An 11,690-nucleotide genomic window follows, 5' to 3' on the forward strand; every position below is an offset into this window, starting at 1 on the left:
TGCTGTTTAGTGCCAAGGGAATTCTGATTGTATGTGCCTGTTATCAAAGCAGATTTTTTTTTTTTTACAAGCTTTTGATAAAGAGATCAAGTAAGACATTGGTAATGTTGGTAATTTTGGCGTTTTTGTCTCTTGACAAATCTTGACTGTTCATATTCAGTTTACACCATATATTATCTATACAATCATGACGTGTTGTACGTAAAAGTAAGTTACTTGATATGGTCACATACATAATGTTAAAGTGAAACCAGAAATGCCTTTTTATGTCTCGGTCACAATGTGAGAATTTATCTAAAACTTGATAAGAAATCAAGCTTTTGATGGGGTAGATATAATAAATTATGGCATGTGTTTTATAAGCAATTGCTTAGTTATGTAACAAAAAAAATCACATGGACCATAAATATATATATTTTTTATTCTTACCCGTATCGGAAATGATAAATACCCTATTAACAAAACATTGAAAATCTGTCATTTCTCCAGGTCCTAGATATTGAACCTGCGACCACAATTATTTTCGAATCACCCCGGTGGAGCAGTGAAGTTGTACATGGCAGATTGTAATCTAATTTCATATGAGGGAAACAGTTGAGTAAAAAGTATATGCGTGTGGTCTGGTCTCTCTGGCTCTGTGTGCTGCGTTTGCCACAGTACCTTTTAGAGTTCAGTCTTTGCCTTGGGCCGCTGCTTCGTCTGATTAAAAACACTCAGTTGTTCACGAGTTCTGAAATGCAGTATGTTTCATGCATTATATTCCGAAAACAAGAGACTTACTCTTGGAATATGTTAAATCCTTAAAAAAGACTGTGAATGATTTTTTTGTTTGTTGCCGAAACTAAAACTTGTTGTATTTTGCAATTACAGTGAAGGAACTTTAATTGATTTTGGCTCACATTTCTAAATACAAGAATGCGGCTACTGTATTCCATGAACTGGTTTTCTGGCACATCCATATTACACCAGTAAATGGCAAGGAATGTCCAATCTTCTAAGACCAGACTCCGGAGCAGGCCACCAAAATAGTTCTAAGAAAATGATGATGCGTCTCATATCGGCCATTCACAAGTAAAGCAGATGCGCATTTGGCATAGATCAAATGTTTTGCCAGAGACCTCATCAAGTTTGTTTCCCCCCTCCGGGACAAAAGGACCTCTCCCTTCCAGATGAACTTTTTTCATTTTTTTGTTCTCTAAGACTGAATGATATCGAAGGGGAAAATGAGAGGATGCAACCCTGGCATCCATACATAGTGCACTACTTTTGATGGGCCCTGGTAAAAAAAAAAATCACTATATAGGGAATACGGTGCCATTTCCCACTGGGCACACACTGGTTGACCAATTGTTGTTTCCACATCATTTCAATGAAATGACGTTGAACCAACGTGGCTCAGACGTCGAATTGACGTCTGTGCCCAGTGGATTGGTACGCAGCCCCTGTCTTTCTGTAGCCTACCATTAAAACAACCACAGATATTTAGAAGAACGACTTAGTCACAGTGAGATAACATTGCAAGTTGGTTTTCACAGTGATCGTGGGATATGTGAATCTATTCAATGAAACATGTATTAGACCAATGACACAGCAAAAAAAAATGCATGAATCACAACCTGAGAGGTTCCTCTCCTGCAGCCACACTTTGTATGAAAAGTCCATATCAAAGATAACTTGAGGAACAATAAGAGCCCAACCTAAGGGTGGATTCTTTGCTCAGTTTGTACTCAAAAGAAGGTGTTGTGACTCAAATGTTCTCTTTTGGACATTTTTTTAAAGTTGCTTTTTCAACGTATTTAATGTACAGACTGTGAATGCTTTGAAGGCATCTGCAATAAGCTTTGTGAGCTGTCCATTCGCCTTACTGTAGTTTCCCTTAACTAGCTAATAACGTCAGACAAGTTTGGTCAAAAGTCAGACAAATTTGGTCCGCTGGTATGATATAAAATATACAAAATGGAATTTGGAACACTATGTTGATTTGTGTTAGTAACTACATTCATGCTATGGCAATGGTGACTCAGTAAGTGATGTGAATGGGCAGTATCCTTATTGGACAGTCTGTTACTGCAGATATACTTTTACTGTAAGTGACAGTCATGTTCCTGTCTTCAGGGTACTTGGAAACCATGAGTCAATACATACTTCCACATTGTGTGTTGGGTAAATCTTGAATGAGATCTTTTGACCCTTTGTGATGCATGTGCCAAAATCAAGATTTATTTGAGTCCCTTTTGATTATAGGCAGCCTTATTTCTCCAAACCTCGACACAAATGATTTTGTTTGTTGTCAGGATGCGGTGGAAATAGTATCTATCGAATCTTGGGATGCAGTATTGTGTTCAATGAGTACCCGGTCCAATGTTTTGGGCGGTTTTCATTGTAGCGAGGGCTTGTACAGGATCCTTGCTCAAATCTAAACCAGACATGAGATCAAGGAGGAAAAGGAAAAAAATGTCATAACAATGAAGGTTTCCAACCAAATTAAATCTCTCCACTTTGTGTAAATTCTCATGGGATATTCATATCCAGTGAACTAAGCTCAACAACTGGTTTAGTTTGGGTTAGTGCCGCTTTTCTACAATAAGCTACTGAGACAAAGTTGGTTCAGTCACTTAGCTTGAGCCCTGTAGCATTTAGTCCACAGGATGTAGCTTGGTACATGGCATAAACAAAGTGTCAGACACCATAGCAACAACTAATATTTCAACAACATTTCTGTTAAGAATTAGCATGAGAAAAACAATCCTTTTTTTGGAGCAGTCCCACAAATGCCAAAATCCCAATGCAACCCATGAACAAAGCCAACACGTTGAAACTCATAGAACCTTGTAAGAAAAAAGGAAAAATTGTTTGGTTGAACCAAAATAAAGCAGAAGTCTTTCATTGATGTTTCAGGTCTCCAGAATGTCAATGATGGATATTTTTCTTGCTTGTTGCAAATGCTAAATGCTATTGTGGTGGAGGTAAAGTTTGGATGGGTAGCTTTACTTTTGTCAACTGAAGCATTTTTTTATGGGTGAGGGGGACAAAATCTTTGCCAAATGAACTTTTGTCAAACCCTGACCCTTGATTCCTTCAATCAATCAATCAATCAATTTTATTTTATATAGCCCTTCGTACATCAGATAATATCTCGAAGTGCTGTACAGAAACCCAGCCTAAAACCCCAAACAGCTAGAATGCAGGTGTAGAAGCACGGTGGCTAGGAAAAACTCCCTAGAAAGGCCAAAACCTAGGAAGAAACCTAGAGAGGAACCAGGCTATGAGGGGTGGCCAGTCCTCTTCTGGCTGTGCCGGGTGGAGATTATAACAGAACTATGCCAAGATGTTCAAAAATGTTCATAAGTGACAAGCATGGTCAAATAATAATCATGAATAATTTTCAGTTGGCTTTTCATAGCTGATCATTAAGAGTTGAAAAACAACAGGTCTGGGACAGGTGGCGGTTCCATAACCGCAGGCAGAACAGCTGAAACTGGAATAGCAGCAAGGCCAGGCGGACTGGGGACAGCAAGGAGTCACCACGGGCGGCAGTCCCGACGCATGGTCCTAGGGCCCAGGTCCTCCGAGAGAAAGAAAGAGAGAAGGAGAAAATTAGAGAGAGCCAAGATTTTCAAAATGTTCATAAATGACAAGCATGGTCAAATAATAATCAGGAATAAATCTCAGTTGGCTTTTCATAGCCGATCATTAAGAGTTGAAAACAGCAGGTCTGGGACAGGTAGGGGTTCCATAACCGCAGGCAGAAGAGTTGAAACTGGAATAGCAGCAAGGCCAGGCGGACTGGGGGCAGCAAGGAGTCACCACGGCCGGTAGTCCCGACGTATGGTCCTAGGGCTCAGGTCCTCCGAGAGAAAGAGAGAAGGAGAAAATTAGAGAGAGCCAAGATTTTCAAAATGTTCATAAATGACAAGCATGGTCAAATAATAATCAGGAATAAATCTCAGTTGGCTTTTCATAGCCGATCATTAAGAGTTGAAAACAGCAGGTCTGGGACAGGTAGGGGTTTCGTAACCGCAGGCAGAAACAGTTGAGACTGGAATAGCAGCAAGGCCGGGCGGACTGGGGACAGCAAGGTGTCAGCATGCCCGGTAGTCCTGACGTATGGTCCTAGGGCTCAGGTTCTCAGAGAGAAAGAGAGAACGAGAGAATTAGAGAGAGCATACTTAAATTCACACAGGACACTGGATAAGACAGGAGAAGTACTCCAGGTATAACCAACTGACCCTAGCCCCCCGACACATAAACTACTGCAGCATAAATACTGGAGGCTGAGACAGGAGCGGTCAGGAGACACTGTGGCCCCATTCCTTACGCCTACATCTCTGCTACACACACACACACACACACACACACACACACACACACACACACACACACACACACACACACACACACACACATACACACACACACAGTATGAGCCTGCCAAGTGAGCTGCACTAAGGCCCTGACCCCCTGGTTCTCCATCTCTCTGGCGGACAACCGGGGCCCCCAGAGAGACAGGAAGTGGCCTGGTGATTAGGAGAGGGGGCCTGTCGCGGGGTTCCGACATCCCTCTGACCTCCTGACCCATTCCTGCCAGCCACCCTGCGGATTCTGGAGAGGCCCCGGAAATGTTTGTTGGAGGATCCACGCCCCAGACTAGATAGCAGGGACTGTTATTTGATGAGCTGTAGGAGCTACAGTAGGGGGGAGGGAATGTAAAGTAGTGAAGAGTGTTTGTTATGGGTAGAGAGATATAGGGGAATGAGTGGGTGAGGAAGAGAGAGGAGTGAGTGAGCGAATGAGTGAGCTAGAGGGCAAGTGAGGAAACGGAATAGAAAGTCATTCAGCGGGAGAGCTTTTGAAGCACAGGTGCCTTATTTGTCTGCCGATAAAGACCCTTCTGAATGAGCAGACCTGTGAATGAGTGTCTATTTGAGCTATTGAGAGCAAGATAAATGAGTATGGGTGGGAATGAATGAATGGATGAGAGAGAGAGAGAGAGCGAGCGAAGGAGTGTTTGTAAAAAGAGTGAAGTTGCCATTGAAGGAGTACTCCATGGGGTGGCTCACGGAGACTGTAGTTCCAGCTGTTGGGTGGAGTGGGGAGGAGGGAGGAGGAGGACAAGAGAAAAGGAGAAGGACAAGGCAGAGGGAGGAGGAGCAGAAGGGAGGGAGAGGGAGGAGAGTAAAGATTGAAAGGGAAGGAGACGGAGAGGAATAGAAGGTACAGCAGAATGAGGCAGAGCGGTGGGGAATAGAGGGGGGGGGGGGGCAATAGAGAGGGAGAGAGAGAGCAGAGGGAGGGGGAGTGTAAGTGTAGGGGTAGTGAGGGACTTGAGAGGACAGAGAGAGAGGAGGCGGCAGAGAAAAAGAGGGGGGGGAGCAGTTTGTTTTTTAGGCAGCCCGTCTCAGACAATGTGACATGGCACACGTTATTAATTCTGGCTCAGCAGAGCCCCTGCCCAGCCATCTGCTCAGGGTCACGCCGTTTGTTGGGGTCGGCGTCGCACTCCCCCCTCCCTCCCATTGTCTCCCCCCTTTTTAAACCCCGCCTGGCAGACACCCGGCCGGACCCCAAGCCCAATCTCCATAAGCAATGCAGGCAACCTGCTCCTGTGGCGAGGCCTGGGCCCACACAGAACAATGGTCTGTCAGGTGACAAGGGCCTCTCGGAGTTAATATACATTACAAAATATATATATTTTTTTACGTCAGTCTCACTCGCATGTTTGAATTTGAGCTTGGTGGTCGATTGCCTGTTCGTTCGGACGGACGTTTGTTTTGTATCGTCCGCCCCCCCCCATTTAATGAGGAAGAAAAGGAAGGAGGGAGGGAGCAGACAGAGAGGGATGCCTCTCCCTCACATTTGTTTCGCTCTCTTTCTCATTAAGTGATGGTACATTTTCACCCATTTCAAAACAATTAATTTATGGCCAAAGATTTAAATATAGTCTTCTTCCGTGGACTTCTAAGACAGTTGGCAAACCAATATTAATGAATGGTGAAAAGATTTAAATATTTGATCTCGAAAACAAATAAGGCCCTTTTAAGTAAGGAGTTGCGTGAGAGCAGTTTACAGCTAAAGATTTAGGATCTTTAATCGTTGTCTGGAGGAGGGGACCCAAGGTTGGGATTAAAGCCTTGGCTAAAACAAAGAGAAGATCAGACGTCCTTAGGAGAGCTATCTACACTATATATACAAAAGTATGTGGACACACCTTCAAATTTGTGGATTTGGCTATTTCAGCCACACCCATTGCTGACACGTGTTTAAAATCGAGCACAGAGCCATGCAATCTCCATTGGCAGTAGAATGGCCTTACTGAAGAGATGGGGACTTTCAACGTGGCACCGTCATAGGATGCCACTTTTTCAAGAAGTCAGTTCGTCAAATTTCTGCCCTGCTAGAGCTGCCCCGGTCAACTGTACGTGCTTTATTGTGAAATAGAAACTTCTAGGAGCAACAATGGCTTTAGGCGCGAAGTGGTAGGCCACACAAGTGCACAGAACGGGACGGCCGAGTGCTGAAGCTCGTAACGTGTAAATATCGTCTGTCCTTGGTTGCAACACTCACTATCAAGTTCCAAACTGCCTCTGAAAGCAACGTTAGCACAATAACTATTCGTCTGGAGCTTCATGAAATGGGTTTCCATGGAAGAGTAGCCGCACACAAGCTTAAGATCACCATGCGCAATGCCAAGCGTCGGCTGGAGTGGTGTAAAGCTCACCGGCATTGGACTCTGGAACAGTGGAAATGTGTTCTCTGGAGTGATGAATCACGCTTCATCATCTGGCATTACAACGGACGAACCTGGCTGTTTTTCTTGGTTCGGGCTAGGCCCCTTAGTTCCAGTGAAGGGAAATCTTAATGCTAAAGCATGCAATTGTCACGAATACTACCGAAGGTGGCTCCCCTTCCCGTTCGGGTGGCGCTCGGCGGTCGTCGTCGCCGGTCTACTAGCTGCCACCGATCCCTTTTTCCTTTTCGTTTATGTCTGTCTAATTGTTTTCACCTGTTCCTTGTTGGGGTTTTGGGACGGGTACTATTTAGTTTCGTTTCGCCCGCTAGTGTTTGTGCAGGCTTATTTGTTGTCATTGTACGTAGGAGGTGTATTATTGATTTTGGGTTTTCGCTGTCCGGTTTATTAACAGTGGTCTTTGGGTTGTGTTTGCGCCTGTGTTTTGGCGTCACCCATTTTTGTACCTGTTCCTGTTGACTGTAGACATTATAGCGTTTGTTCCCGTGAAACGTCTGCTCTCTGCGCCTGACTCCACACCCATCATTCTCCTGACGTTGCAGCAATGACATTCTAGACGATTCTGTGCTTCCAACTTTGTGGCAAGACAAATCCCCCCTGCACAAAGCAAGGGCTATACATAAATGGTTTGTCGAGATCAGTGTGGAAGAACTTGACCGGCCTGCACAGAGCACTGACCTCAACCCCATCGAACACCTTTGGGATGAATTGGAACACCGAATGCGAGCCAACAGTGCCCGACCTCACAAACACTCTTGTGGCTGAATGGAAGCAAGTTCCCGCAGCAATGTTCCAACATCTGGTGGAAAGCCTTCCCAGAAGAGTGGAGGATGGTATAGCAGCAAATTCCATATTAATGCCCATGAATTTGGAACGAGATGTTCGATGAGCTGGTGTCCACATACTTTTGGTCATGTAGTGTATGTGTCAACATATGCCCAAGGGTATTGTGGATTTCTTCTTTTCCTCTTTTCTTCCATTCTTAAAAACATCCTTTTTTCTCCTCCATCTTTGTCTTATTGAAATGATAATAATAGAGATGAGCGACAAAGAGTGAGCACTCCAAATTTTATGTCTAATGTCAGATATTTCATCCATGTTTTGAATTGTTTATTTGTTTATTTAATGGGGCGTGTTGATAGGCTGGGGTTTAAGCCCTTTTTAAGCCCCTATAATCTGCTCGTCATCACGTCTTGAGGGCAAAAGAAACAAATCGGACCCCCCTCTGTCCCGTAGTCGCGAACCAGTCCTTAGAGGGAGATCTCCAAAACCTTCCAGACAGCCATTAGCACATTATTGACGTGAGCAGTGAGCATCTCTCTCCCTGTGTAAAGACCACCATTAATATACTGTACACATATACATTACAGATTCAATTCAGTCTCTTTCCTGGAGCTTTGCGTTCCACCTGATTCAATGAATGACGATAAAATAAAGTAACAATCGCCTCTTAAATCCAGCTCACGTCTAACAGCCGAGACGAAACGGTTTTAGTCTCTAGTAATCAATGGAGAGTGATTTTGTTGAGAGTGAATTTTGAGAGTGATTTTGACTAACTATTATTATATTGATATATACTTAAAAAATATATATAAACGCAACATGGAACAATTTCAAAACTTTTACTGAGTTACAGTTCAAATAAGGAAATTAGTAAATTGATATAAATTCATTAGGCCCTAATCTATGGATTTCACATGACTGGGCAGGGGCGCAGCCATGGGTGGGCCTGGGAGGGCACAGGCCCACCCACTGGGGAACCAGGTCCAGCCAATCAGAATTAGTTTTTCCGCAACAAAGGGGCTTTATTACAGACAGAAATACTCCTCAGTTTCATCAGCTGTCGGGTGGCTGGTCTCAGACGATCCCGCAGGTGAAGAAGCCAGATGTGGAGGTCCTGGGCTGGTTGGACGTACTGCCAAAATCTCTAAAACGATGTTGGAGCCGGCTTATGGTAGAGAAATTAACATTAATTTCTCGAGCAACAGCTCTGGGTGACATTCCTTCAGTCAGCATGCCAATTGCATGCTCCTTCAAAACTTGAGACATCTGTGCACATTTTTATTTGGACTTTTATTGTCCCCAGCACAAGGTGCACCATGCTGTTTAATCTGCTTCTTGATATGCCATACCTGTCAGGTGGATGGATTATCTTGGCAAAGGAGAAATGTTCACTAACTAGTATGTAAACAAATTTGTTCACCAAATTTGAGAGAAATAAGGTTTTTGTGCGTATGGAAAACTCTGTGAGACAAGAAACAAAACACTGACTACAAACGTCACACAAATTTCAACGAGGCCGGGTGGAAAAACTTTAACGTTTAATCTCCAACCACAAAAACTAACAATGAACTTGTCTTTGCTTAGTATCCTAGTACAACGTATAGTGTATTGATACAGAGGCACCTCCAGGTGTGTGGTTTGGGTTTGAGGAAAACTACACCTCTGCCATAAATGCCTGTTCTCTAGTACAAATCTCTCAGTCTTCTCCTCTTTATCCATTTAAAGAAAAACGATTACCTTTAAAGGAAAAAAATATTCCAGTCTCTTCTCCTCTTTCCCTCATTTCATTTGGTTTCATTTTTGGACCGTCTTCTTCCTTCTCTGCTGGTTAGCGTCTGACTCTTGAGTGTGATTGGGTGAGATGAGTGATGGGCCAATAGGGTGATGTCATGGATGTTCTAGCAACGGGTGACATCATTGGTCCAAACCACAGTGACTTCATGGCATCCAAGTGTCAGGGAACAGCCTATGCCCTCCGAGGGTAGTTAGCAAGCTCATCCACATCATTTACGGGAATGGATTTGTGTGACAAGCTCCTTTCTTCTTTCTGCTCTCTGCTGGCTATCTCTGTGATTGTTTGTGGGGAAGTTGGTCAAGATATGAGGAGTAGAAAGGAAAGGTTGGGAGAGAGATACGGGACTCAAGTTTGACGAAAGAGAGAGGGGGGAGAGGAAGAGAAATGTGCCTTACAAGAGGGAGGGGGGAGAGAGGAGAGACGAGAGGAAGGGGGGGGGGGGGGGGGCAAAGGCCAGTTAACCATAACATGGAAAAAGTGACATGACCATCCAAAATGTGCCAGAACACTGATACAACACTGACTTTCTCCGTTCTCCTTCTATTTTAGCCTGGTTCCACTTAATTAAGTTTAAAGCCCAGTTCCTGAGCTGGCTCCTGTTTAGCCTTATTGGGTAGCAGAGTGGAAACCCTTTTGTTTAATCAGGTTACTCCATAGCAAACATCCCAAATTGCATCATACACACATTCATTTGTAAACTGTGGAGCAGACCCATGGCTGCCTGACCCCATTGTGTTGTGTATGTGTCATACAGACAGGAGAAGACATGCATGCAGACTCACACTTACAGACACATGCATGACACACATGATCGCACACACACGCATGCGTGCACGCCCACACACGCAAGCAGCCGCGCACGCACATGTGCACACACACACGTGAACACACACACACTGGGGCAGTCAATCTGGACTCGAGGCCAAACTGCCAGGCAGGCAGGAAAGTGCAGGAAGCCACAGGAGGAGTGTCTGGGCATACTGCCAGTCACCCAGAGCCCCAACCACCACACAGCCCCGGGCAATGCCTGCACAGTGCTGCTGCTGCCCACTGCCCACTGACCACCGAGTGGACACACCAGGCCACTGCCTTGATAAACCTGAATATTGACAGGGAGAGGGGGAGGGAGAGACAGAGACAGAGACGGAGCAGTGAGTGGTGTCCGAGCGAAGGTTAAGAGAAAAGGAGGACAGAGAGACAGGAGAGAACTGAAATTGCCAAAGAAACACAGAGGGAGAGGGAGAAGGGAGAGGACAATAGGAAGAGAGTGATGAAGAAAGAGATAAAGTGACACAGAGGATACTGAAAAGGGGAGAGAAACGCAAGCACAGAGAGAGCGAGAGAGAGAGAATGAGAGAGAGTGCGGGGGGGGGGAGGGGTAGAATATAAATGAATTTTTGGTAAAGAGCTGTGTGTACCTTCAACAAGGTAATTGGCATTTCCTCAACAGCACAAGTGTAAAGTGTGCCTTTTGTTCTCGTGTAGCTCTGGCTTCAGTTACCCCCTTGGCCTATCCTTTCTATGCTACGGTCAGGGAAAAGGAGGGAGGGAGAGAGATGGAGAGGGGGGTGGAAGAGGGAGTGAAAGAAAGAGGTAGCAATAGACACTTTTCAACCAAAAGAAAGAGAGAGACAGGGACACAAAGGGAAAGGGGGATACCTAGTCAGTTGTCCAACTGAATGTATTCAACTGAAATGTGTCTTCCGCATTAAACCCAACCCCTCTGAATCAGAGAGGTGCGGGGGGCTGCCTTAATCGACATCCCCGTCTTCGGCGCCCGGGTACACAGAGAAAGAGGGAGAAACACATACACGGACAGAGAGAAAGCAAGACAGAGGCAGAGAGAGAGAAAGAGAGAGAGAAAGGGAGAGCAGGAGTGAAAGAGAATGTGTGAGCCTGTTTCAGAGGTATAGGGTTTCCCACAGCTTGTTTTCCTGACTTATCCGTTCTTGTAAGTCCTACGTCCGCTCCCCCCTCTCCCTAGCTTTCTCTCTCCTTCCCTGTCTCTCCCTCCCTCCCTCTGTCTGTCCCCCCCCCCCTCTCTCTGTCAGGACCCACCGCCGCCCCTCCACAGATCACACTAACGTATCATAGGAGATAAAGAGTTTGGAAAACAGAGCTCCTTTTTCCTCTGGCTATTCCCAAAACAGCATTCGGTTTACACTGCGACGGTCCAGAGAGCCATTCCTCAGCGCTCAGATGAGTTTACTTGGGCGAAGGCTCTCTCCTCAAAATCGCTCCGCCATTACGCCAGCGCTCTTAATCTCTGTTATTCTAGCTCCACTCTCGATTCAGCACAGTTTCATCCAAATATTATTGGAGGCAACAATAATAAATGTTGCAATAAAAATGTGGATTACATTT

At 44.9% G+C, this 11,690-nt stretch overlaps 1 long non-coding RNA gene across 3 annotated transcripts in view; it reads right to left on the reverse strand.

The window, feature by feature from the left end:
* Positions 1 to 403: 403 nt before the first annotated feature.
* Positions 404 to 11,690, reverse strand: part of LOC129835053 (uncharacterized) — a 12,288-nt gene continuing 1,001 nt past the window's right edge. The window contains exons 1-2 of one of the 3 annotated variants that reach the window (XR_008756373.1): positions 9,269 to 9,764; positions 404 to 4,127 (exon numbers count right to left, since the gene is read on the reverse strand). This is a non-coding gene — a long non-coding RNA (uncharacterized LOC129835053). Of the gene's footprint in view, positions 9,765 to 11,690 lie in introns of those variants that run through there. The other 2 variants (XR_008756371.1, XR_008756372.1) reach the window with 2 other exon arrangements.

The sequence above is a fragment of the Salvelinus fontinalis genome, chromosome 36, assembly GCF_029448725.1.
Source record: "Salvelinus fontinalis isolate EN_2023a chromosome 36, ASM2944872v1, whole genome shotgun sequence".
Taxonomy (NCBI): Eukaryota; Metazoa; Chordata; class Actinopteri; order Salmoniformes; family Salmonidae; genus Salvelinus; species Salvelinus fontinalis.